Source organism: Nematostella vectensis, chromosome 13 (genome assembly GCF_932526225.1).
Source record: "Nematostella vectensis chromosome 13, jaNemVect1.1, whole genome shotgun sequence".
In the NCBI taxonomy this organism is placed as follows: Eukaryota; Metazoa; Cnidaria; class Anthozoa; order Actiniaria; family Edwardsiidae; genus Nematostella; species Nematostella vectensis.
In genome coordinates, this window is record NC_064046.1 from 5,504,499 (window position 1) to 5,524,204 (window position 19,706).

Here is a 19,706-nt window from a genome sequence, read left to right on the forward strand (position 1 = left end):
AATGGATAAGGCGCCTGACTACGGATCAGGAGATTCCAGGTTCGAGTCCTGGCAGGGTCGCTGATTTTTTTACTCGTTCTTTTGAATCTTCGATTTGCGTCTGCCAACGTGATGTACTAAGTTCGAAATACTATGTCAACATCGGCCTTGTGGCCCAATGGATAAGGCGCCTGACTAAGGATCAGGAGATTCCAGGTTCGAGTCCTGGCAGGGTCGCTGATTTTTTTACTCGTTCTTTTGAATCGGCGATTTGCTTCTGCCAACGTGATGTACTAAGTTCGAAATACTATGTCAACGTCGGCCTTGTGGCCCAATGGATATGGCGTCTGACTACGGATCAGGAGATTCCAGGTTCGAGTCCTGGCAGGGTCGCTGATTTTTGCCTCCTTCTTTTGAATCGGCGAATTGCGTCTGCCAACGTAATGTACTAAAATCGGCCTTGTGGCCCAATGGATAAGGCGCCTGACTACGGATCAGGAGATTCCAGCTTCGAGTCCTGGCAGGGTCGCTGATTTTTTTACTCGTTCTTTTGAATCGGTGATTTGCTTCTGCCAACGTGATGTACTAAGTTCGAAATACTATGTCAACGTCGGCCTTGTGGCCCAATGGATATGGCGTCTGACTACGGATCAGGAGATTCCAGGTTCGAGTCCTGGCAGGGTCGCTGATTTTTGCCTCGTTCTTTTGAATCGGCGATTTGCGTCTGCCAACGTGATGTACTAAGTTCGAAATACTACGTCAACGTCGGCCTTGTGGCCCAATGGATAAGGCGCCTGACTACGGATCAGGAGATTCCAGGTTCGAGTCCTGGCAGGGTCGCTGATTTTTGCCTACTTCTTTTGAATCGCCGAATTGCGTCTGCCAACGTAATGTACTATATTCGAAATTCTACGTCAACATCGGCCTTGAGGCCCAATGGATAAGGCGCCTGACTACGGATCAGGAGATTCCAGGTTCGAGTCCTGGCAGGGTCGCTGATTTTTGCCTACTTCTTTTGAATCGGCGAATTGCGTCTGCCAACGTATATTACTAAGTTCGAAATACTACGTCGACATCGGCCCTGTTGCCCAATGGATAAGGCGCCTGACTACGGATCAGGAGATTCTAGGTTCGATTCCTGGCAGGATCGCTGATTTTTGCTTCCTTCTTCTTAATCGTGATAATTTTGTTTGCTGTTCTCCTTTATATGATGTAGTGTATAATTTTCCTTATTCGAGTCCCGGCAGGGTCCCTGTCTTTGCATAATATTTGATGTCAACGCTATTTGTTTTACGCGAGGTGATTTACTTATTCCAAAATTACAACATTAACCTCAGCCCTGTGGCCCAATATAAACGACGCCTGACTACGGATCAGGAGATTCCGTAACATCAGCCCTATGGCCCAATGGATAAGTCGCCTGAATAGGGATCAGGAGGTTCGAGGTTAGAGTCCTGGCAGGGTCTCTGATTTTTTCTTCCTTCTTTTCTATCCTGATCCTTGGCATAATAATTTTACTCCTGGCGATTTGCGTCTGGCAATGTGACGTACTAAGTTCGAAATAATACTTTAACGTCGGCCCTATGGCCCAATGGATAAGGCGCCTGACTACGGATCAGGAGATTCGAGGTTAGAGTCGTGGCAGGGTCTCTGATTTTTACTTCCTTCTTTTCTATCCTGATCCTTGGCATAATAATTTTACTCATGGCGATTTGCGTCTAGCAATGTGACGTACTAAGTTCGAAATACTACTTCAACGTCGGCCTTGTGGCCCAATGGATAAGGCGCCTGACCTCGGATCAGGAGATTCGAGGTTAGAGTCGTGGCAGGGTCTCTGTTTTTTACTTCCATCTTTTATATCCTGATCCTTGGCATAAAAATTTTACTGCTGGTGATTTGCGTCTGCCAATGGGACGTACTAAGTTCGAGAATTTACTTCAACGTCGGCCTTGTGTCCCAATGGATAAGGCGCCTGACCTCGGATCAGGAGATTCCAGGTTCGAGTCCTGGCAGGGTCGCTGATTTTTGCCTCGTTCTTTTGAATCGGCGATTTGCGTCTGCCAACGTGATGTACTAAGTTCGAAATACTATGTCAACGTCGGCCTTGTGGCCCAATAGATAAGGCGTCTGACTACGGATCAGGAGATTCCAGGTTCGAGTCCTGGCAGGGTCGCTGATTTTTGCCTCCATCTTTTGAATCGGCGAATTGCGTCTGCCAACGTAATGTACTAAAATCGGAATACTACGTCAACATCGGCCTTGTTGCCCAATGGATAAGGCGCCTGACTACGGATCAGGAGATTCTAGGTTCGATTCCTGGCAGGATCGCTGATTTTTGCTTCCTTCTTCTTAATCGTGATAATTTTGTTTGCTGTTCGTCTTTTCTATGATTTAGTGTATAATTTTCCTTATTCGAGTCCCGGCAGGGTCCATGTCTTTGCATAATATTTGATGTTAACGCTATTTGTTTCACGCGAGGTGATTTAATTATTCCAAAATTACAACATTAATCTCAGCCCTGTGGCCCAATATAAACGACGCCTGACTACGGATCAGGAGATTCCGTAACATCAGCCCTATGGCCCAATGGATAAGTCGCCTGAATAGGGATCAGGAGATTCGAGGTTAAAGTCCTGGCAGGGTCTCTGATTTTTGCTTCCTTCTTCTCTTTCCTGATCCTTGGCATAATAATTTTACTCCTGGCGATTTGCGTCTGGCAATGTGACGTACTAAGTTGGAGATACTACTTTAACGTCGGCCTTGTGGCCAAATGGATAAGGCGCCTGACTACGGATCAGGAGATTCCAGATTCGAGTCCTGGCAGGGTCTCTGATTTTTGCTTCCTTCTTTTCTATCCTGATCCTTGGCATAAAAATTTTACTCCTGGCGATTTGCGTCTGCCAATGGGACGTACTAAGTTCGAGAATTTTCTTCAACGTCGGCCTTGTGGCCCAATGGATAAATCGCCTGACCTCGGATCAGGAGATTCCAGGTTCGAGTCCTGGCAGGGTCGCTGATTTTTGCCTCGTTCTTTTGAATCGGCGATTTGCGTCTGCCAACGTGATGTACTAAGTTCGAAATACTATGTCAACATCGGCCTTGTGGCCCAATTTATAAGGCGCCTGACTAAGGATCAGGAGATTCCAGGTTCGAGTCCTTGCAGGGTCGCTGATTTTTTTACTCGTTCTTTTGAATCGGCGATTTGCGTCTGCCAACGTGATGTACTAAGTTCGAAATACTATGTCAACATCGGCCTTGTGGCCCAATGGATAAGGCGCCTGACTACGGATCAGGAGATTCCAGGTTCGAGTCCTGGCATGGTCGCTGATTTTTTTACTCGTTCTTTTGAATCGACGATTTGCGTCTGCCAACGTGATGTACTAAGTTTGAAATACTATGTCAACGTCGGCCTTGTGGCCAAATGGATAAGGCGCTTGACTACGGATCAGGAGATTCCAGGTTCGAGTCCTGGCAGGGTCGCTGAATTTTGCCACGTTCTTTTGAATCGGCGATTTGCCTCTGCCAACGTGATGTACTAAGTTCGAAATACTACGTCAACGTCGGCCTTGTGGCCCAATGGATAAGGCGCCTGACTACGGATCAGGAGATTCCAGGTTCGAGTCCTGGCAGGGTCGCTGATTTTTGCCTACTTCTTTTGAATCGCCGAATTGCGTCTGCCAACGTAATGTACTATATTCGAAATTCTACGTCAACATCGGCCTTGAGGCCCAATGGATAAGGCGCCTGACCACGGATCAGGAGATTCTAGGTTCGATTCCTTGCAGGATCGCTGATTTTTGCTTCCTTCTTCTTAATCGTGATAATTTTGTTTGCTGTTCGTCTTTTCTATGATGTAGTGTATAATTTTCCTTATTCGAGTCCCGGCAGGGTCCATGTCTTTGCATAATATTTGATGTTAACGCTATTTGTTTCACGCGAGGTGATTTACTTATTCCAAAATTACAACATTAATCTCAGCCCTGTGGCCCAATATAAACGACGCCTGACTACGGATCAGGAGATTCCGTAACATCAGCCCTATGGCCCAATGGATAAGTCGCCTGAATAGGGATCAGGAGATTCGAGGTTAAAGTCCTGGCAGGGTCTCTGATTTTTGCTTCCTTCTTCTCTATCCTGATCCTTGGCATAATAATTTTACTCCTGGCGATTTGCGTCTGGCAATGTGACGTACTAAGTTGGAGATACTACTTTAACGTCGGCCTTGTGGCCCAATGGATAAGGCGCCTGACTACGGATCAGGAGATTCCAGGTTCGAGTCCTGGCAGGGTCTCTGATTTTTGCTTCCTTCTTTTCTATCCTGATCCTTGGCATAAAAATTTTACTCCTGGCGATTTGCGTCTGCCAATGGGATGTACTAAGTTCGAGAATTTACTTCAACCACGGCCTTGTGGCCCAATGGATAAGGCGCCTGACCTCGGATCAGGAGATTCCAGGTTCGAGTGCTGGCAGGGTCGCTGATTTTTGCCTTGTTCTTTTGAATCGACGATTTGCGTCTGCCAACGTGATGTACTAAGTTCGAAATACTATGTCAACGTCGGCCTTGTGGCCCAATGGATAAGGCGCCTGACCTCGGATCAGGAGATTCCAGGTTCGAGTCCTGGCAGGGTCGCTGATTTTTGCCTCGTTCTTTTGAATCGGCGATTTGCGTCTGCCAACGTGATGTACTAAGTTTGAAATACTATGTCAACATCGGCCTTGTGGCCCAATGGATAAGGCGCCTGACTACGGATCAGGAGATTCCAGGTTCGAGTCCTGGCATGGTCGCTGATTTTTTTACTCGTTCTTTTGAATCGACGATTTGCGTCTGTCAACGTGATGTACTAAGTTCGAAATACTATGTCAACGTCGGCCTTCTGGCCAAATGGATAAGGCGCCTGACTACGGATCAGGAGATTCCAGGTTCCAGTCCTGGCAGGGTCGCTGATTTTTGCCACGTTCTTTTGAATCGGCGATTTGCGTCTGCCAACGTGATGTACTAAGTTCGAAATACTACGTCAACGTCGGCCTTGTGGCCCAATGGATAAGGCGCCTGACTACGGATCAGGAGATTCCAGGTTCGAGTCCTGGCAGGGTCGCTGATTTTTGCCTACTTCTTTTGAATCGCTGAATTGCGTCTGCCAACGTAATGTACTATATTCGAAATTCTACGTCAACATCGGCCTTGAGGCCCAATGGATAAGGCGCCTGACTACGGATCAGGAGATTCTAGGTTCTATTCCTTGCAGGATCGCTGATTTTTGCTTCCTTCTTCTTAATCGTGATAATTTTGTTTGCTGTTCGTCTTTTCTATGATGTAGTGTATAATTTTCCTTATTCGAGTCACGGCAGGGTCCATGTCTTTGCATAATATTTGATGTTAACGCTATTTGTTTCACGCGAGGTGATTTACTTATTCCAAAATTACAACATTAATCTCAGCCCTGTGGCCCAATATAAACGACGCCTGACTACGGATCAGGAGATTCCGTAACATCAGCCCTATGGCCCAATGGATAAGTCGCCTGAATAGGGATCAGGAGATTCGAGGTTAAAGTCCTGGCAGGGTCTCTGATTTTTGCTTCCTTCTTCTCTATCCTGATCCTTGGCATAATAATTTTACTCCTGGCGATTTGCGTCTGGCAATGTGACGTACTAAGTTTGAGATACTACTTCAACGTCGGCCTTGTGGCCCAATGGATAAGGCGCCTGACTACGGATCAGGAGATTCCAGGTTCGAGTCCTGGCAGGGTCTCTGATTTTTGCTTCCTTCTTTTCTATCCTGATCCTTGGCATAAAAATTTTACTCCTGGCGATTTGCGTCTGCCAATGGGATGTACTAAGTTCGAGAATTTACTTCAACCACGGCCTTGTGGCCCAATGGATAAGGCGCCTGACCTCGGATCAGGAGATTCCAGGTTCGAGTGCTGGCAGGGTCGCTGATTTTTGCCTTGTTCTTTTGAATCGACGATTTGCGTCTGCCAACGTGATGTACTAAGTTCGAAATACTATGTCAACGTCGGCCTTGTGGCCCAATGGATAAGGCGCCTGACCTCGGATCAGGAGATTCCAGGTTCGAGTCCTGGCAGGGTCCCTGATTTTTGCCTCGTTCTTTTGAATCGGCGATTTGCGTCTGCCAGCGTGATGTACTAAGTTCGAAATACTACGTCAACGTCGGCCTTGTGGCCCAATGGATAAGGCGCCTGACTACGGATCAGGAGATTCCAGGTTCGAGTCCTGGCAGGGTCGCTGATTTTTGACTCCTTCTTTTGAATCGGCGAATTGCGTCTGCCAACGTAATGTACTATATTCCAAATTCTACGTCAACATCGGCCTTGAGGCCCAATGGATAAGGCGCCTGACTACGGATCAGGAGATTCTAGGTTCGAGTCCTGGCAGGGTCGCTGATTTTTTTACTCGTTCTTTTGAATCGGCGATTTGCGTCTGCCAACGTGATGTACTAAGTTCGAAATACTATGTCAACATCGGCCTTGTGGCCCAATGGATAAGGCGCCTGACTAAGGATCAGGAGATTCCAGGTTCGAGTCCTGGCAGGGTCGCTGATTTTTTTACTCGTTCATTTGAATCGGCGATTTGCTTCTGCCAACGTGATGTACTAAGTTCGAAATACTATGTCAACGTCGGCCTTGTGGCCCAATGGATATGGCGTCTGACTACGGATCAGGAGATTCCAGGTTCGAGTCCTTGCAGGGTAGCTGATTTTTGCCTCCTTCTTTTGAATCGGCGAATTGCGTCTGCCAACGTAATGTACTAAAATCGAAATACTACGTCAACATCGGCCTTGTGGTCCAATGGATAAGGCGCCTGACTACGGATCAGGAGATTCTAGGTTCGATTCCTGGCAGGATCGCTGATTTTTGCTTCCTTCTTCTTAATCGTGATAATTTTGTTTGCTGTTCGTCTTTTCTATGATGTAGTGTATAATTTTCCTTATTCGAGTCCCGGCAGGGTCCATGTCTTTGCATAATATTTGATGTTAACGCTATTTGTTTCACGCGAGGTGATTTACTTATTCCAAAATTACAACATTAATCTCAGCCCTGTGGCCCAATATAAACGACGCCTGACTACGGATCAGGAGATTCCGTAACATCAGCCCTATGGCCCAATGGATAAGTCGCCTGAATAGGGATCAGGAGATTCGAGGTTAAAGTCCTGGCAGGGTCTCTGATTTTTGCTTCCTTCTTCTCTTTCCTGATCCTTGGCATAATAATTTTACTCCTGGCGATTTGCGTCTGGCAATGTGACGTACTAAGTTCGAGATACTACTTTAACGTCGGCCTTGTGGCCAAATGGATAAGGCGCCTGACTACGGATCAGGAGATTCCAGGTTCGAGTCCTGGCAGGGTCTCTGATTTTTGCTTCCTTCTTTTCTATCCTGATCCTTGGCATAAAAATTTTACTCCCGGCGATTTGCGTCTGCCAATGGGACGTACTAAGTTCGATAATTTACTTCAACGTCGGCCTTGTGGCCCAATGGATAAGGCGCCTGACCTCGGATCAGGAGATTCCAGGTTCGAGTGCTGGCAGGGTCGCTGATTTTTGCCTCGTTCTTTTGAATCGGCGATTTGCGTCTGCCAACGTGATGTACTAAGTTCGAAATACTATGTCAACATCGGCCTTGTGGCCCAATGGATAAGGCGCCTGACTACGGATCAGGAGATTCCAGGTTCGAGTCCTGGCATGGTCGCTGATTTTTTTACTCGTTCTTTTGAATCGACGATTTGCGTCTGCCAACGTGATGTACTAAGTTCGAAATACTATGTCAACGTCGGCCTTGTGGCCAAATGGATAAGGCGCCTGACTACGGATCAGGAGATTCCAGGTTCGAGTCCTGGCAGGGTCGCTGATTTTTGCCACGTTCTTTTGAATCGGCGATTTGCGTCTGCCAACGTGATGTACTAAGTTCGAAATACTACGTCAACGTCGGCCTTGTGGCCCAATGGATAAGGCGCCTGACTACGGATCAGGAGATTCCAGGTTCGAGTCCTGGCAGGGTCGCTGATTTTTGCCTACTTCTTTTGAATCGCCGAATTGCGTCTGCCAACGTAATGTACTATATTCGAAATTCTACTTCAACATCGGCCTTGAGGCCCAATGGATAAGGCGCCTGACTACGGATCAGGAGATTCTAGGTTCGATTCCTTGCAGGATCGCTGATTTTTGCTTCCTTCTTCTTAATCGTGATAATTTTGTTTGCTGTTCGTCTTTTCTATGATGTAGTGTATAATTTTCCTTATTCGAGTCCCGGCAGGGTCCATGTCTTTGCATAATATTTGATGTTAACGCTATTTGTTTCACGCGAGGTGATTTACTTATTCCAAAATTACAACATTAATCTCAGCCCTGTGGCCCAATATAAACGACGCCTGACTACGGATCACGAGATTCCGTAACATCAGCCCTATGGCCCAATGGATAAGTCGCCTGAATAGGGATCAGGAGATTCGAGGTTAAAGTCCTGGCAGGGTCTCTTATTTTTGCTTCCTTCTTCTCTATCCTGATCCTTGGCATAATAATTTTACTCCTGGCGATTTGCGTCTGGCAATGTGACGTACTAAGTTTGAGATACTACTTTAACGTCGGCCTTGTGGCCCAATGGATAAGGCGCCTGACTACGGATCAGGAGATTCCAGGTTCGAGTCCTGGCAGGGTCTCTGATTTTTGCTTCCTTCTTTTCTATCCTGATCCTTGGCATAAAAATTTTACTCCTGGCGATTTGCGTCTGCCAATGGGACGTACTAATTTCGAGAATTTACTTCAACCACGGCCTTGTGGCCCAATGGATAAGGCGCCTGACCTCGGATCAGGAGATTCCAGGTTCGAGTGCTGGCAGGGTCGCTGATTTTTGCCTCGTTCTTTTGAATCGACGATTTGCGTCTGCCAACGTGATGTACTAAGTTCGAGATACTATGTCAACGTCGGCCTTGTGGCCCAATGGATAAGGCGCCTGACCTCGGATCAGGAGATTCCAGGTTCGAGTCCTGGCAGGGTCCCTGATTTTTGCCTCGTTCTTTTGAATCGGCGATTTGCGTCTGCCAGCGTGATGTACTAAGTTCGAAATACTACGTCAACGTCGGCCTTGTGGCCCAATGGATAAGGCGCCTGACTACGGATCAGGAGATTCCAGGTTCGAGTCCTGGCAGGGTCGCTGATTTTTGACTCCTTCTTTTGAATCGGCGAATTGCGTCTGCCAACGTAATGTACTATATTCCAAATTCTACGTCAACATTGGCCTTGAGGCCCAATGGATAAGGCGCCTGACTACGGATCAGGAGATTCCAGGTTCGAGTCCTGGCAGGGTCGCTGATTTTTTTACTCGTTCTTTTGAATCGGCGATTTGCGTCTGCCAACGTGATGTACTAAGTTCGAAATACTATGTCAACATCGGCCTTGTGGCCCAATGGATAAGGCGCCTGACTAAGGATCAGGAGATTCCAGGTTCGAGTCCTGGCAGGGTCGCTGATTTTTTTACTCGTTCTTTTGAATCGGCGATTTGCTTCTGCCAACGTGATGTACTAAGTTCGAAATACTATGTCAACGTCGGCCTTGTGGCCCAATGGATATGGCGTCTGACTACGGATCAGGAGATTCCAGGTTCGAGTCCTGGCAGGGTCGCTGATTTTTGCCTCCTTCTTTTGAATCGGCGAATTGCGTCTGCCAACGTAATGTACTAAAATCGGCCTTGTGGCCCAATGGATAAGGCGCCTGACTACGGATCAGGAGATTCCAGGTTCGAGTCCTGGCAGGGTCGCTGATTTTTTTACTCGTTCTTTTGAATCGGCGATTTGCTTCTGCCAACGTGATGTACTAAGTTCGAAATACTATGTCAACGTCGGCCTTGTGGCCCAATGGAGATGGCGTCTGACTACGGATCAGGAGATTCCAGGTTCGAGTCCTGGCAGGGTCGCTGATTTTTGCCTCGTTCTTTTGAATCGGCGATTTGCGTCTGCCAACGTGATGTACTAAGTTCGAAATACTACGTCAACGTCGGCCTTGTGGCCCAATGGATATGGCGCCTGACTACGGATCAGGAGATTCCAGGTTCGAGTCCTGGCAGGGTCGCTGATTTTTGCCTACTTCTTTTGAATCGCCGAATTGCGTCTGCCAACGTAATGTACTATATTCGAAATTCTACGTCAACATCGGCCTTGAGGCCCGATGGATAAGGCGCCTGACTACGGATCAGGAGATTCCAGGTTCGAGTCCTGGCAGGGTCGCTTATTTTTGCCTACTTCTTTTGAATCGGCGAATTGCGTCTGCCAACGTATATTACTAAGTTCGAAATACTACGTCGACATTGGCCCTGTTGCCCAATGGATAAGGCGCCTGACTACGGATCAGGAGATTCTAGGTTCGATTCCTGGCAGGATCGCTGATTTTTGCTTCCTTCTTCTTAATCGTGATAATTTTGTTTGCTGTTCTCCTTTATATGATGTAGTGTATAATTTTCCTTATTCGAGTCCCGGCAGGGTCCCTGTCTTTGCATAATATTTGATGTCAACGCTATTTGTTTCACGCGAGGTGATTTACTTATTCCAAAATTACAACATTAACCTCAGCCCTGTGGCCCAATATAAACGACGCCTGACTACGGATCAGGAGATTCCGTAACATCAGCCCTATGGCCCAATGGATAAGTCGCCTGAATAGGGATCAGGAGGTTCGAGGTTAGAGTCCTGGCAGGGTCTCTGATTTTTTCTTTCTTTTTTTTCTATCCTGATCCTTGGCATAATAATTTTACTCCTGGCGATTTGCGTCTGGCAATGTGACGTACTAAGTTCGAAATAATACTTTAACGTCGGCCCTATGGCCCAATGGATAAGGCGCCTGACTACGGATCAGGAGATTCGAGGTTAGAGTCGTGGCAGGGTCTCTGATTTTTACTTCCTTCTTTTCTATCCTGATCCTTGGCATAATAATTTTACTCATGGCGATTTGCGTCTAGCAATGTGACGTACTAAGTTCGAAATACTACTTCAACGTCGGCCTTGTGGCCCAATGGATAAGGCGCCTGACTACGGATCAGGAGATTCGAGGTTAGAGTCGTGGCAGGGTCTCTGATTTTTACTTCCATCTTTTATATCCTGATCCTTGGCATAAAAATTTTACTGCTGGTGATTTGCGTCTGCCAATGGGACGTACTAAGTTCGAGAATTTACTTCAACGTCGGCCTTGTGTCCCAATGGATAAGGCGCCTGACCTCGGATCAGGAGATTCCAGGTTCGAGTCCTGGCAGGGTCGCTGATTTTTGCCTCGTTCTTTTGAATCGGCGATTTGCGTCTGCCAACGTGATGTACTAAGTTTGAAATACTATGTCAACGTCGGCCTTGTGGCCCAATAGATAAGGCGTCTGACTACGGATCAGGAGATTCCAGGTTCGAGTCCTTGCAGGGTCGCTGATTTTTGCCTCCATCTTTTGAATCGGCGAATTGCGTCTGCCAACGTAATGTACTAAAATCGGAATACTACGTCAACATCGGCCTTGTTGCCCAATGGATAAGGCGCCTGACTACGGATCAGGAGATTCTAGGTTCGATTCCTGGCAGGATCGCTGATTTTTGCTTCCTTCTTCTTAATCGTGATAATTTTGTTTGCTGTTCGTCTTTTCTATGATGTAGTGTATAATTTTCCTTATTCGAGTCCCGGCAGGGTCCATGTCTTTGCATAATATTTGATGTTAACGCTATTTGTTTCACGCGAGGTGATTTACTTATTCCAAAATTACAACATTAATCTCAGCCCTGTGGCCCAATATAAACGACGCCTGACTACGGATCAGGAGATTCCGTAACATCAGCCCTATGGCCCAATGGATAAGTCGCCTGAATAGGGATCAGGAGATTCGAGGTTAAAGTCCTGGCAGGGTCTCTGATTTTTGCTTCCTTCTTCTCTTTCCTGATCCTTGGCATAATAATTTTACTCCTGGCGATTTGCGTCTGGCAATGTGACGTACTAAGTTCGAGATACTACTTTAACGTCGGCCTTGTGGCCAAATGGATAAGGCGCCTGACTACGGATCAGGAGATTCCAGATTCGAGTCCTGGCAGGGTCTCTGATTTTTGCTTCCTTCTTTTCTATCCTGATCCTTGGCATAAAAATTTTACTCCTGGCGATTTGCGTCTGCCAATGGGACGTACTAAGTTCGAGAATTTACTTCAACGTCGGCCTTGTGGCCCAATGGATAAGGCGCCTGACCTCGGATCAGGAGATTCCAGGTTCGAGTCCTGGCAGGGTCGCTGATTTTTGCCTCGTTCTTTTGAATCGGCGATTTGCGTCTGCCAACGTGATGTACTAAGTTCGAAATACTATGTCAACATCGGCCTTGTGGCCCAATGGATAAGGCGCCTGACTAAGGATCAGGAGATTCCAGGTTCGAGTCCTGGCAGGGTCGCTGATTTTTTTACTCGTTCTTTTGAATCGGCGATTTGCTTCTGCCAACGTGATGTACTAAGTTCGAAATACTATGTCAACGTCGGCCTTGTGGCCAAATGGATAAGGCGCCTGACTACGGATCAGGAGATTCCAGGTTCGAGTCCTGGCAGGGTCGCTGATTTTTGCCTCGTTCTTTTGAATCGGCGATTTGCGTCTGCCAACGTGATGTACTAAGTTCGAAATACTACGTCAACGTCGGCCTTGTGGCCCAATGGATAAGGCGCCTGACTACGGATCAGGAGATTCCAGGTTCGAGTCCTGGCAGGGTCGCTGATTTTTGCCTACTTCTTTTGAATCGCCGAATTGCGTCTGCCAACGTAATGTACTATATTCGAAATTCTACGTCAACATCGGCCTTGAGGCCCAATGGATAAGGCGCCTGACTACGGATCAGGAGATTCTAGGTTCGATTCCTTGCAGGATCGCTGATTTTTGCTTCCTTCTTCTTAATCGTGATAATTTTGTTTGCTGTTCGCCTTTTATATGATGTAGTGTATAATTTTCCTTATTCGAGTCCCGGCAGGGTCCATGTCTTTGCATAATATTTGATGTTAACGCTATTTGTTTAACGCGAGGTGATTTACTTATTCCAAAATTACAACATCAATCTCAGCCCTGTGGCCCAATATAAACGACGCCTGACTACGGATCAGGAGATTCCGTAACATCAGCCCTATGGCCCAATGGATAAGTCGCCTGAATAGGGATCAGGAGATTCGAGGTTAGAGTCCTGGCAGGGTCTCTGATTTTTTCTTCCTTCTTTTCTATCCTGATCCTTGGCATAATAATTTTACTCCTGGCGATTTGCTTCTGTCAATGTGACGTACTAAGTTCGAAATACTACTTTAACGTCGGCCTTGTGGCCCAATGGATAAGGCATAATATTTGATGTTAACGCTATTTGTTTCACGCGAGGTGATTTACTTATTCCAAAATTACAACATTAATCTCAGCCCTGTGGCCCAATATAAACGACGCCTGACTACGGATCAGGAGATTCCGTAACATCAGCCCTATGGCCCAATGGATAAGTCGCCTGAATAGGGATCAGGAGATTCGAGGTTAAAGTCCTGGCAGGGTCTCTGATTTTTGCTTCCTTCTTCTCTATCCTGATCCTTGGCATAATAATTTTACTCCTGGCGATTTGCGTCTGGCAATGTGACGTACTAAGTTGGAGATACTACTTTAACGTCGGCCTTGTGGCCCAATGGATAAGGCGCCTGACTAAGGATCAGGAGATTCCAGGTTCGAGTCCTGGCAGGGTCTCTGATTTTTGCTTCCTTCTTTTCTATCCTGATCCTTGGCATAAAAATTTTACTCCTGGCGATTTGCGTCTGCCAATGGGACGTACTAAGTTCGAGAATTTACTTCAACGTCGGCCTTGTGGCCCAATGGATAAGGCGCCTGACCTCGGATCAGGAGATTCCAGGTTCGAGTGCTGGCAGGGTCGCTGATTTTTGCCTCGTTCTTTTGAATCGACGATTTGCGTCTGCCAACGTGATGTACTAAGTTCGAAATACTATGTCAACGTCGGCCTTGTGGCCCAATGGATAAGGCGCCTGACTACGGATCAGGAGATTCCAGGTTCGAGTCCTGGCAGGGTCGCTGATTTTTGACTCCTTCTTTTGAATCGGCGAATTGCGTCTGCCAACGTAATGTACTATATTCGAAATTCTACGTCAACATCGGCCTTGAGGCCCAATGGATAAGGCGCCTGACTACGGATCAGGAGATTCCAGGTTCGAGTCCTGGCAGGGTCGCTGATTTTTTAACTCGTTCTTTTGAATCGGCGATTTGCGTCTGCCAACGTGATGTACTAAGTTCGAAATACTATGTCAACGTCGGCCTTGTGGCCCAATGGATAAGGCGCCTGACTAAGGATCAGGAGATTCCAGGTTCGAGTCCTGGCAGGGTCGCTGATTTTTTTACTCGTTCTTTTGAATCGGCGATTTGCTTCTGCCAACGTGATGTACTAAGTTCGAAATACTATGTCAACGTCGGCCTTGTGGCCCAATGGATATGGAGTCTGACTACGGATCAGGAGATTCCAGGTTCGAGTCCTTGCAGGGTCGCTGATTTTTGCCTCCTTCTTTTGAATCGGCGAATTGCGTCTGCCAACGTAATGTACTAAAATCGGCCTTGTGGCCCAATGGATAAGGCGCCTGACTACGGATCAGGAGATTCTAGGTTCGATTCCTGGCAGGATCGCTGATTTTTGCTTCCTTCTTTTCTATCCTGATCCTTGGCATAATAATTTTACTCCTGGCGATTTGCTTCTGTCAATGTGACGTACTAAGTTCGAAATACTACTTTAACGTCGGCCTTGTGGCCCAATGGATAAGGCGCCTGACTACGGATCAGGAGATTCCAGGTTTGAGTCCTGGCAGGGTCGCTGATTTTTGCCTCCTTTATTTGAATCGCCGAATTGCGTCTGCCAACGTAATGTACTATATTCGAAATTCTACGTCAACATCGGCCTTGTGGCCCAATGGATAAGGCGCCTGACTACGGATCAGGAGATTCCAGGTTCGAGTCCTGGCAGGGTCGCTGATTTTTGCCTCCTTCTTTTGAATCGGCGAATTGCGTCTGCCAACGTAATGTACTAAAATCGGCCTTGTGGCCCAATGGATAAGGCGCCTGACTACGGATCAGGAGATTCTAGGTTCGATTCCTGGCAGGATCGCTGATTTTTGCTTCCTTCTTCTTAATCGTGATAATTTTGTTTGCTCTTCGTCTTTTCTATGATGTAGTGTATAATTTTCCTTATTCGAGTCCCGGCATGGTCCATGTCTTTGCATAATATTTGATGTTAACGCTATTTGTTTCACGCGAGGTGATTTACTTATTCCAAAATTACAACATTAATCTCAGCCCTGTGGCCCAATATAAACGACGCCTGACTACGGATCAGGAGATTCCGTAACATCAGCCCTATGGCCCAATGGATAAGTCGCCTGAATAGGGATCAGGAGATTCGAGGTTAAAGTCCTGGCAGGGTCTCTGATTTTTGCTTCCTTCTTCTCTATCCTGATCCTTGGCATAATAATTTTACTCCTGGCGATTTGCGTCTGGCAATGTACGTACTAAGTTTGAGATACTACTTTAACGTCGGCCTTGTGGCCCAATGGATAAGGCGCCTGACTACGGATCAGGAGATTCCAGGTTCGAGTCCTGGCAGGGTCTCTGATTTTTGCTTCCTTCTTTTCTATCCTGATCCTTGGCATAAAAATTTTACTCCTGGCGATTTGCGTCTGCCAATGGGACGTACTAAGTTCGAGAATTTACTTCAACGTCGGCCTTGAGGCCCAATGGATAAGGCGCCTGACCTCGGATCAGGAGATTCCAGGTTCGAGTGCTGGCAGGGTCGCTGATTTTTGCCTCGTTCTTTTGAATCGACGATTTGCGTCTGCCCACGTGATGTACTAAGTTCGAAATACTATGTCAACGTCGGCCTTGTGGCCCAATGGATAAGGCGCCTGACCTCGGATCAGGAGATTCCAGGTTCGAGTCCTGGCAGGGTCCCTGATTTTTGCCTCGTTCTTTTGAATCGGCGATTTGCGTCTGCCAGCGTGATGTACTAAGTTCGAAATACTACGTCAACGTCGGCCTTGTGGCCCAATGGATAAGGCGCCTGACTACGGATCAGGAGATTCCAGGTTCGAGTCCTGGCAGGGTCGCTGATTTTTGACTCCTTCTTTTGAATCGGCGAATTGCGTCTGCCAACGTAATGTACTATATTCGAAATTCAACGTCAACATCGGCCTTGAGGCCCAATGGATAAGGCGCCTGACTACGGATCAGGAGATTCCAGGTTCGAGTCCTGGCAGGGTCGCTGATTTTTTTACTCGTTCTTTTGAATCGGCGATTTGCGTCTGCCAACGTGATGTACTAAGTTCGAAATACTATGTCAACATCGGCCTTGTGGCCCAATGGATAAGGCGCCTGACTAAGGATCAGGAGATTCCAGGTTCGAGTCCTGGCAGGGTCGCTGGTTTTTTTACTCGTTCTTTTGAATCGGCGATTTGCTTCTGCCAACGTGATGTACTAAGTTCGAAATACTATGTCAACGTCGGCCTTGTGGCCCAATGGATATGGCGTCTGACTACGGATCAGGAGATTCCAGGTTCGAGTCCTGGCAGGGTCGCTGATTTTTGCCTCCTTCTTTTGAATCGGCGAATTGCGTCTGCCAACGTAATGTACTAAAATCGGCCTTGTGGCTCAATGGATAAGGCGCCTGACTACGGATCAGGAGATTCCAGCTTCGAGTCCTGGCAGGGTCGCTGATTTTTTTACTCGTTCTTTTGAATCGGCGATTTGCGTCTGCCAACGTGATGTACTAAGTTTGAAATACTATGTCAACGTCGGCCTTGTGGCCCAATGGATATGGCGTCTGACTACGGATCAGGAGATTCCAGGTTCGAGTCCTGGCAGGGTCGCTGATTTTTGCCTCGTTCTTTTGAATCGGCGATTTGCGTCTGCCAACGTGATGTACTAAGTTCGAAATACTACGTCAACGTCGGCCTTGTGGCCCAATGGATAAGGCGCCTGACTACGGATCAGGAGATTCCAGGTTCGAGTCCTGGCAGGGTCGCTTATTTTTGCCTACTTCTTTTGAATCGGCGAATTGCGTCTGCCAACGTATATTACTAAGTTCGAAATACTACGTCGACATCGGCCCTGTTGCCCAATGGATAAGGCGCCTGACTACGGATCAGGAGATTCTAGGTTCGATTCCTGGCAGGATCGCTGATTTTTGCTTCCTTCTTCTTAATCGTGATAATTTTGTTTGCTGTTCTCCTTTATATGATGTGGTGTATAATTTTCCTTATTCGAGTCCCGGCAGGGTCCATGTCTTTGCATAATATTTGATGTTAACGCTATTTGTTTAACGCGAGGTGATTTACTTATTCCAAAATTACAACATTAATCTCAGCCCTGTGGCCCAATATAAACGACGCCTGACTACGGATCAGGAGATTCCGTAACATCAGCCCTATGGCCCAATGGATAAGTCGCCTGAATAGGGATCAGGAGATTCGAGGTTAAAGTCCTGGCAGGGTCTCTGATTTTTGCTTCCTTCTTCTCTATCCTGATCCTTGGCATAATAATTTTACTCCTGGCGATTTGCGTCTGGCAATGTGACGTACTAAGTTTGAGATACTACTTTAACGTCGGCCTTGTGGCCCAATGGATAAGGCGCCTGACTACGGATCAGGAGATTCCAGGTTCGAGTCCTGGCAGGGTCTCTGATTTTTGCTTCCTTCTTTTCTATCCTGATCCTTGGCATAAAAATTTTACTCCTGGCGATTTGCGTCTGCCAATGGGACGTACTAAGTTCGAGAATTTACTTCAACGTCGGCCTTGTGGCCCAATGGATAAGGCGCCTGACCTCGGATCAGGAGATTCCAGGTTCGAGTGCTGGCAGGGTCGCTGATTTTTGCCTCGTTCTTTTGAATCGACGATTTGCGTCTGCCAACGTGATGTACTAAGTTCGAAATACTATGTCAACGTCGGCCTTGTGGCCCAATGGATAAGGCGCCTGACCTCGGATCAGGAGATTCCAGGTTCGAGTCCTGGCAGGGTCCCTGATTTTTGCCTCGTTTTTTTGAATCGGCGATTTGCGTCTGCCAGCGTGATGTACTAAGTTCGAAATACTACGTCAACGTCGGCCTTGTGGCCCAATGGATAAGGCGCCTGACTACGGATCAGGAGATTCCAGGTTCGAGTCCTGGCAGGGTCGCTGATTTTTGACTCCTTCTTTTGAATCGGCGAATTGCGTCTGCCAACGTAATGTACTATATTCGAAATTCAACGTCAACATCGGCCTTGAGGCCCAATGGATAAGGCGCCTGACTACGGATCAGGAGATTCCAGGTTCGAGTCCTGGCAGGGTCGCTGATTTTTTTACTCGTTCTTTTGAATCTTCGATTTGCGTCTGCCAACGTGATGTACTAAGTTCGAAATACTATGTCAACATCGGCCTTGTGGCCCAATGGATAAGGCGCCTGACTAAGGATCAGGAGATTCCAGGTTCGAGTCCTGGCAGGGTCGCTGATTTTTTTACTCGTTCTTTTGAATCGGCGATTTGCTTCTGCCAACGTGATGTACTAAGTTCGAAATACTATGTCAACGTCGGCCTTGTGGCCCAATGGATATGGCGTCTGACTACGGATCAGGAGATTCCAGGTTCGAGTCCTGGCAGGGTCGCTGATTTTTGCCTCCTTCTTTTGAATCGGCGAATTGCGTCTGCCAACGTAATGTACTAAAATCGGCCTTGTGGCCCAATGGATAAGGCGCCTGACTACGGATCAGGAGATTCCAGCTTCGAGTCCTGGCAGGGTCGCTGATTTTTTTACTCGTTCTTTTGAATCGGCGATTTGCTTCTGCCAACGTGATGTACTAAGTTCGAAATACTATGTCAACGTCGGCCTTGTGGCCCAATGGATATGGCGTCTGACTACGGATCAGGAGATTCCAGGTTCGAGTCCTGGCAGGGTCGCTGATTTTTGCCTCGTTCTTTTGAATCGGCGATTTGCGTCTGCCAACGTGATGTACTAAGTTCGAAATACTATGTCAACGTCGGCCTTGAGGCCCAATGGATAAGGCGCCTGACTACGGATCAGGAGATTCCAGGTTCGAGTCCTGGCAGGGTCGCTGATTTTTTTACTCGTTCTTTTGAATCTTCGATTTGCGTCTGCCAACGTGATGTACTAAGTTCGAAATACTATGTCAACATCGGCCTTGTGGCCCAATGGATAAGGCGCCTGACTAAGGATCAGGAGATTCCAGGTTCGAGTCCTGGCAGGGTCGCTGATTTTTTTACTCGTTCTTTTGAATCGGCGATTTGCTTCTGCCAACGTGATGTACTAAGTTCGAAATACTATGTCAACGTCGGCCTTGTGGCCCAATGGATATGGCGTCTGACTACGGATCAGGAGATTCCAGGTTCGAGTCCTGGCAGGGTCGCTGATTTTTGCCTCCTTCTTTTGAATCGGCGAATTGCGTCTGCCAACGTAATGTACTAAAATCGGCCTTGTGGCCCAATGGATAAGGCGCCTGACTACGGATCAGGAGATTCCAGCTTCGAGTCCTGGCAGGGTCGCTGATTTTTTTACTCGTTCTTTTGAATCGGCGATTTGCTTCTGCCAACGTGATGTACTAAGTTCGAAATACTATGTCAACGTCGGCCTTGTGGCTCAATGGATATGGCGTCTGACTACGGATCAGGAGATTCCAGGTTCGAGTCCTGGCAGGGTCGCTGATTTTTGCCTCGT

At 47.2% G+C, this 19,706-nt stretch overlaps 47 non-coding genes across 47 annotated transcripts; all 47 read left to right on the top strand.

Moving 5' to 3' along the window:
• The first annotated feature begins 143 nt into the window (after positions 1-143).
• On the top strand, positions 144-216 carry Trnal-aag. The gene has a single exon. It is a non-coding gene; the product is annotated as a tRNA-Leu (tRNA).
• A 530-nt stretch (positions 217-746) lies between these two features.
• On the top strand, positions 747-819 carry Trnar-acg. Its single transcript has one exon. It is a non-coding gene; the product is annotated as a tRNA-Arg (tRNA).
• A 1,105-nt stretch (positions 820-1,924) lies between these two features.
• On the top strand, positions 1,925-1,997 carry Trnar-ucg. Its single transcript has one exon. It is a non-coding gene; the product is annotated as a tRNA-Arg (tRNA).
• Positions 1,998-3,230: 1,233 nt separating this feature from the next.
• Positions 3,231-3,303, top strand: Trnar-acg. The gene has a single exon. It is a non-coding gene; the product is annotated as a tRNA-Arg (tRNA).
• A 238-nt stretch (positions 3,304-3,541) lies between these two features.
• Trnar-acg lies at positions 3,542-3,614 on the top strand. Its single transcript has one exon. It is a non-coding gene; the product is annotated as a tRNA-Arg (tRNA).
• Positions 3,615-4,197: 583 nt separating this feature from the next.
• On the top strand, positions 4,198-4,270 carry Trnar-acg. The gene has a single exon. It is a non-coding gene; the product is annotated as a tRNA-Arg (tRNA).
• A 111-nt stretch (positions 4,271-4,381) lies between these two features.
• Positions 4,382-4,454, top strand: Trnar-ucg. The gene has a single exon. It is a non-coding gene; the product is annotated as a tRNA-Arg (tRNA).
• Positions 4,455-4,536: 82 nt separating this feature from the next.
• Trnar-ucg lies at positions 4,537-4,609 on the top strand. The gene has a single exon. It is a non-coding gene; the product is annotated as a tRNA-Arg (tRNA).
• An 82-nt stretch (positions 4,610-4,691) lies between these two features.
• On the top strand, positions 4,692-4,764 carry Trnar-acg. Its single transcript has one exon. It is a non-coding gene; the product is annotated as a tRNA-Arg (tRNA).
• A 238-nt stretch (positions 4,765-5,002) lies between these two features.
• Trnar-acg lies at positions 5,003-5,075 on the top strand. Its single transcript has one exon. It is a non-coding gene; the product is annotated as a tRNA-Arg (tRNA).
• A 583-nt stretch (positions 5,076-5,658) lies between these two features.
• Positions 5,659-5,731, top strand: Trnar-acg. The gene has a single exon. It is a non-coding gene; the product is annotated as a tRNA-Arg (tRNA).
• Positions 5,732-5,842: 111 nt separating this feature from the next.
• Trnar-ucg lies at positions 5,843-5,915 on the top strand. Its single transcript has one exon. It is a non-coding gene; the product is annotated as a tRNA-Arg (tRNA).
• Positions 5,916-5,997: 82 nt separating this feature from the next.
• On the top strand, positions 5,998-6,070 carry Trnar-ucg. Its single transcript has one exon. It is a non-coding gene; the product is annotated as a tRNA-Arg (tRNA).
• Positions 6,071-6,152: 82 nt separating this feature from the next.
• On the top strand, positions 6,153-6,225 carry Trnar-acg. Its single transcript has one exon. It is a non-coding gene; the product is annotated as a tRNA-Arg (tRNA).
• A 238-nt stretch (positions 6,226-6,463) lies between these two features.
• Positions 6,464-6,536, top strand: Trnal-aag. Its single transcript has one exon. It is a non-coding gene; the product is annotated as a tRNA-Leu (tRNA).
• Positions 6,537-7,275: 739 nt separating this feature from the next.
• Positions 7,276-7,348, top strand: Trnar-acg. The gene has a single exon. It is a non-coding gene; the product is annotated as a tRNA-Arg (tRNA).
• A 111-nt stretch (positions 7,349-7,459) lies between these two features.
• Trnar-ucg lies at positions 7,460-7,532 on the top strand. Its single transcript has one exon. It is a non-coding gene; the product is annotated as a tRNA-Arg (tRNA).
• Positions 7,533-7,614: 82 nt separating this feature from the next.
• Positions 7,615-7,687, top strand: Trnar-acg. The gene has a single exon. It is a non-coding gene; the product is annotated as a tRNA-Arg (tRNA).
• Positions 7,688-7,770: 83 nt separating this feature from the next.
• Positions 7,771-7,843, top strand: Trnar-acg. Its single transcript has one exon. It is a non-coding gene; the product is annotated as a tRNA-Arg (tRNA).
• Positions 7,844-7,925: 82 nt separating this feature from the next.
• On the top strand, positions 7,926-7,998 carry Trnar-acg. Its single transcript has one exon. It is a non-coding gene; the product is annotated as a tRNA-Arg (tRNA).
• A 583-nt stretch (positions 7,999-8,581) lies between these two features.
• Positions 8,582-8,654, top strand: Trnar-acg. The gene has a single exon. It is a non-coding gene; the product is annotated as a tRNA-Arg (tRNA).
• Positions 8,655-8,765: 111 nt separating this feature from the next.
• Positions 8,766-8,838, top strand: Trnar-ucg. Its single transcript has one exon. It is a non-coding gene; the product is annotated as a tRNA-Arg (tRNA).
• Positions 8,839-8,920: 82 nt separating this feature from the next.
• On the top strand, positions 8,921-8,993 carry Trnar-ucg. The gene has a single exon. It is a non-coding gene; the product is annotated as a tRNA-Arg (tRNA).
• Positions 8,994-9,075: 82 nt separating this feature from the next.
• Trnar-acg lies at positions 9,076-9,148 on the top strand. The gene has a single exon. It is a non-coding gene; the product is annotated as a tRNA-Arg (tRNA).
• Positions 9,149-9,386: 238 nt separating this feature from the next.
• Positions 9,387-9,459, top strand: Trnal-aag. The gene has a single exon. It is a non-coding gene; the product is annotated as a tRNA-Leu (tRNA).
• Positions 9,460-9,678: 219 nt separating this feature from the next.
• Trnar-acg lies at positions 9,679-9,751 on the top strand. Its single transcript has one exon. It is a non-coding gene; the product is annotated as a tRNA-Arg (tRNA).
• Positions 9,752-11,168: 1,417 nt separating this feature from the next.
• Positions 11,169-11,241, top strand: Trnar-ucg. The gene has a single exon. It is a non-coding gene; the product is annotated as a tRNA-Arg (tRNA).
• A 922-nt stretch (positions 11,242-12,163) lies between these two features.
• On the top strand, positions 12,164-12,236 carry Trnar-ucg. Its single transcript has one exon. It is a non-coding gene; the product is annotated as a tRNA-Arg (tRNA).
• Positions 12,237-12,318: 82 nt separating this feature from the next.
• Trnal-aag lies at positions 12,319-12,391 on the top strand. The gene has a single exon. It is a non-coding gene; the product is annotated as a tRNA-Leu (tRNA).
• An 83-nt stretch (positions 12,392-12,474) lies between these two features.
• Positions 12,475-12,547, top strand: Trnar-acg. Its single transcript has one exon. It is a non-coding gene; the product is annotated as a tRNA-Arg (tRNA).
• An 82-nt stretch (positions 12,548-12,629) lies between these two features.
• Positions 12,630-12,702, top strand: Trnar-acg. Its single transcript has one exon. It is a non-coding gene; the product is annotated as a tRNA-Arg (tRNA).
• Positions 12,703-13,625: 923 nt separating this feature from the next.
• Trnal-aag lies at positions 13,626-13,698 on the top strand. The gene has a single exon. It is a non-coding gene; the product is annotated as a tRNA-Leu (tRNA).
• A 111-nt stretch (positions 13,699-13,809) lies between these two features.
• Positions 13,810-13,882, top strand: Trnar-ucg. Its single transcript has one exon. It is a non-coding gene; the product is annotated as a tRNA-Arg (tRNA).
• Positions 13,883-13,964: 82 nt separating this feature from the next.
• Positions 13,965-14,037, top strand: Trnar-acg. Its single transcript has one exon. It is a non-coding gene; the product is annotated as a tRNA-Arg (tRNA).
• Positions 14,038-14,275: 238 nt separating this feature from the next.
• Positions 14,276-14,348, top strand: Trnal-aag. Its single transcript has one exon. It is a non-coding gene; the product is annotated as a tRNA-Leu (tRNA).
• A 558-nt stretch (positions 14,349-14,906) lies between these two features.
• Positions 14,907-14,979, top strand: Trnar-acg. Its single transcript has one exon. It is a non-coding gene; the product is annotated as a tRNA-Arg (tRNA).
• Positions 14,980-15,542: 563 nt separating this feature from the next.
• On the top strand, positions 15,543-15,615 carry Trnar-acg. The gene has a single exon. It is a non-coding gene; the product is annotated as a tRNA-Arg (tRNA).
• Positions 15,616-15,881: 266 nt separating this feature from the next.
• Positions 15,882-15,954, top strand: Trnar-ucg. Its single transcript has one exon. It is a non-coding gene; the product is annotated as a tRNA-Arg (tRNA).
• An 82-nt stretch (positions 15,955-16,036) lies between these two features.
• Trnar-acg lies at positions 16,037-16,109 on the top strand. Its single transcript has one exon. It is a non-coding gene; the product is annotated as a tRNA-Arg (tRNA).
• Positions 16,110-16,347: 238 nt separating this feature from the next.
• Trnal-aag lies at positions 16,348-16,420 on the top strand. Its single transcript has one exon. It is a non-coding gene; the product is annotated as a tRNA-Leu (tRNA).
• A 530-nt stretch (positions 16,421-16,950) lies between these two features.
• On the top strand, positions 16,951-17,023 carry Trnar-acg. Its single transcript has one exon. It is a non-coding gene; the product is annotated as a tRNA-Arg (tRNA).
• A 582-nt stretch (positions 17,024-17,605) lies between these two features.
• On the top strand, positions 17,606-17,678 carry Trnar-acg. Its single transcript has one exon. It is a non-coding gene; the product is annotated as a tRNA-Arg (tRNA).
• Positions 17,679-17,789: 111 nt separating this feature from the next.
• Positions 17,790-17,862, top strand: Trnar-ucg. Its single transcript has one exon. It is a non-coding gene; the product is annotated as a tRNA-Arg (tRNA).
• An 82-nt stretch (positions 17,863-17,944) lies between these two features.
• Trnar-ucg lies at positions 17,945-18,017 on the top strand. Its single transcript has one exon. It is a non-coding gene; the product is annotated as a tRNA-Arg (tRNA).
• Positions 18,018-18,099: 82 nt separating this feature from the next.
• Positions 18,100-18,172, top strand: Trnar-acg. Its single transcript has one exon. It is a non-coding gene; the product is annotated as a tRNA-Arg (tRNA).
• A 238-nt stretch (positions 18,173-18,410) lies between these two features.
• On the top strand, positions 18,411-18,483 carry Trnal-aag. Its single transcript has one exon. It is a non-coding gene; the product is annotated as a tRNA-Leu (tRNA).
• A 686-nt stretch (positions 18,484-19,169) lies between these two features.
• Positions 19,170-19,242, top strand: Trnal-aag. Its single transcript has one exon. It is a non-coding gene; the product is annotated as a tRNA-Leu (tRNA).
• The last annotated feature ends 464 nt before the right edge of the window (positions 19,243-19,706 follow it).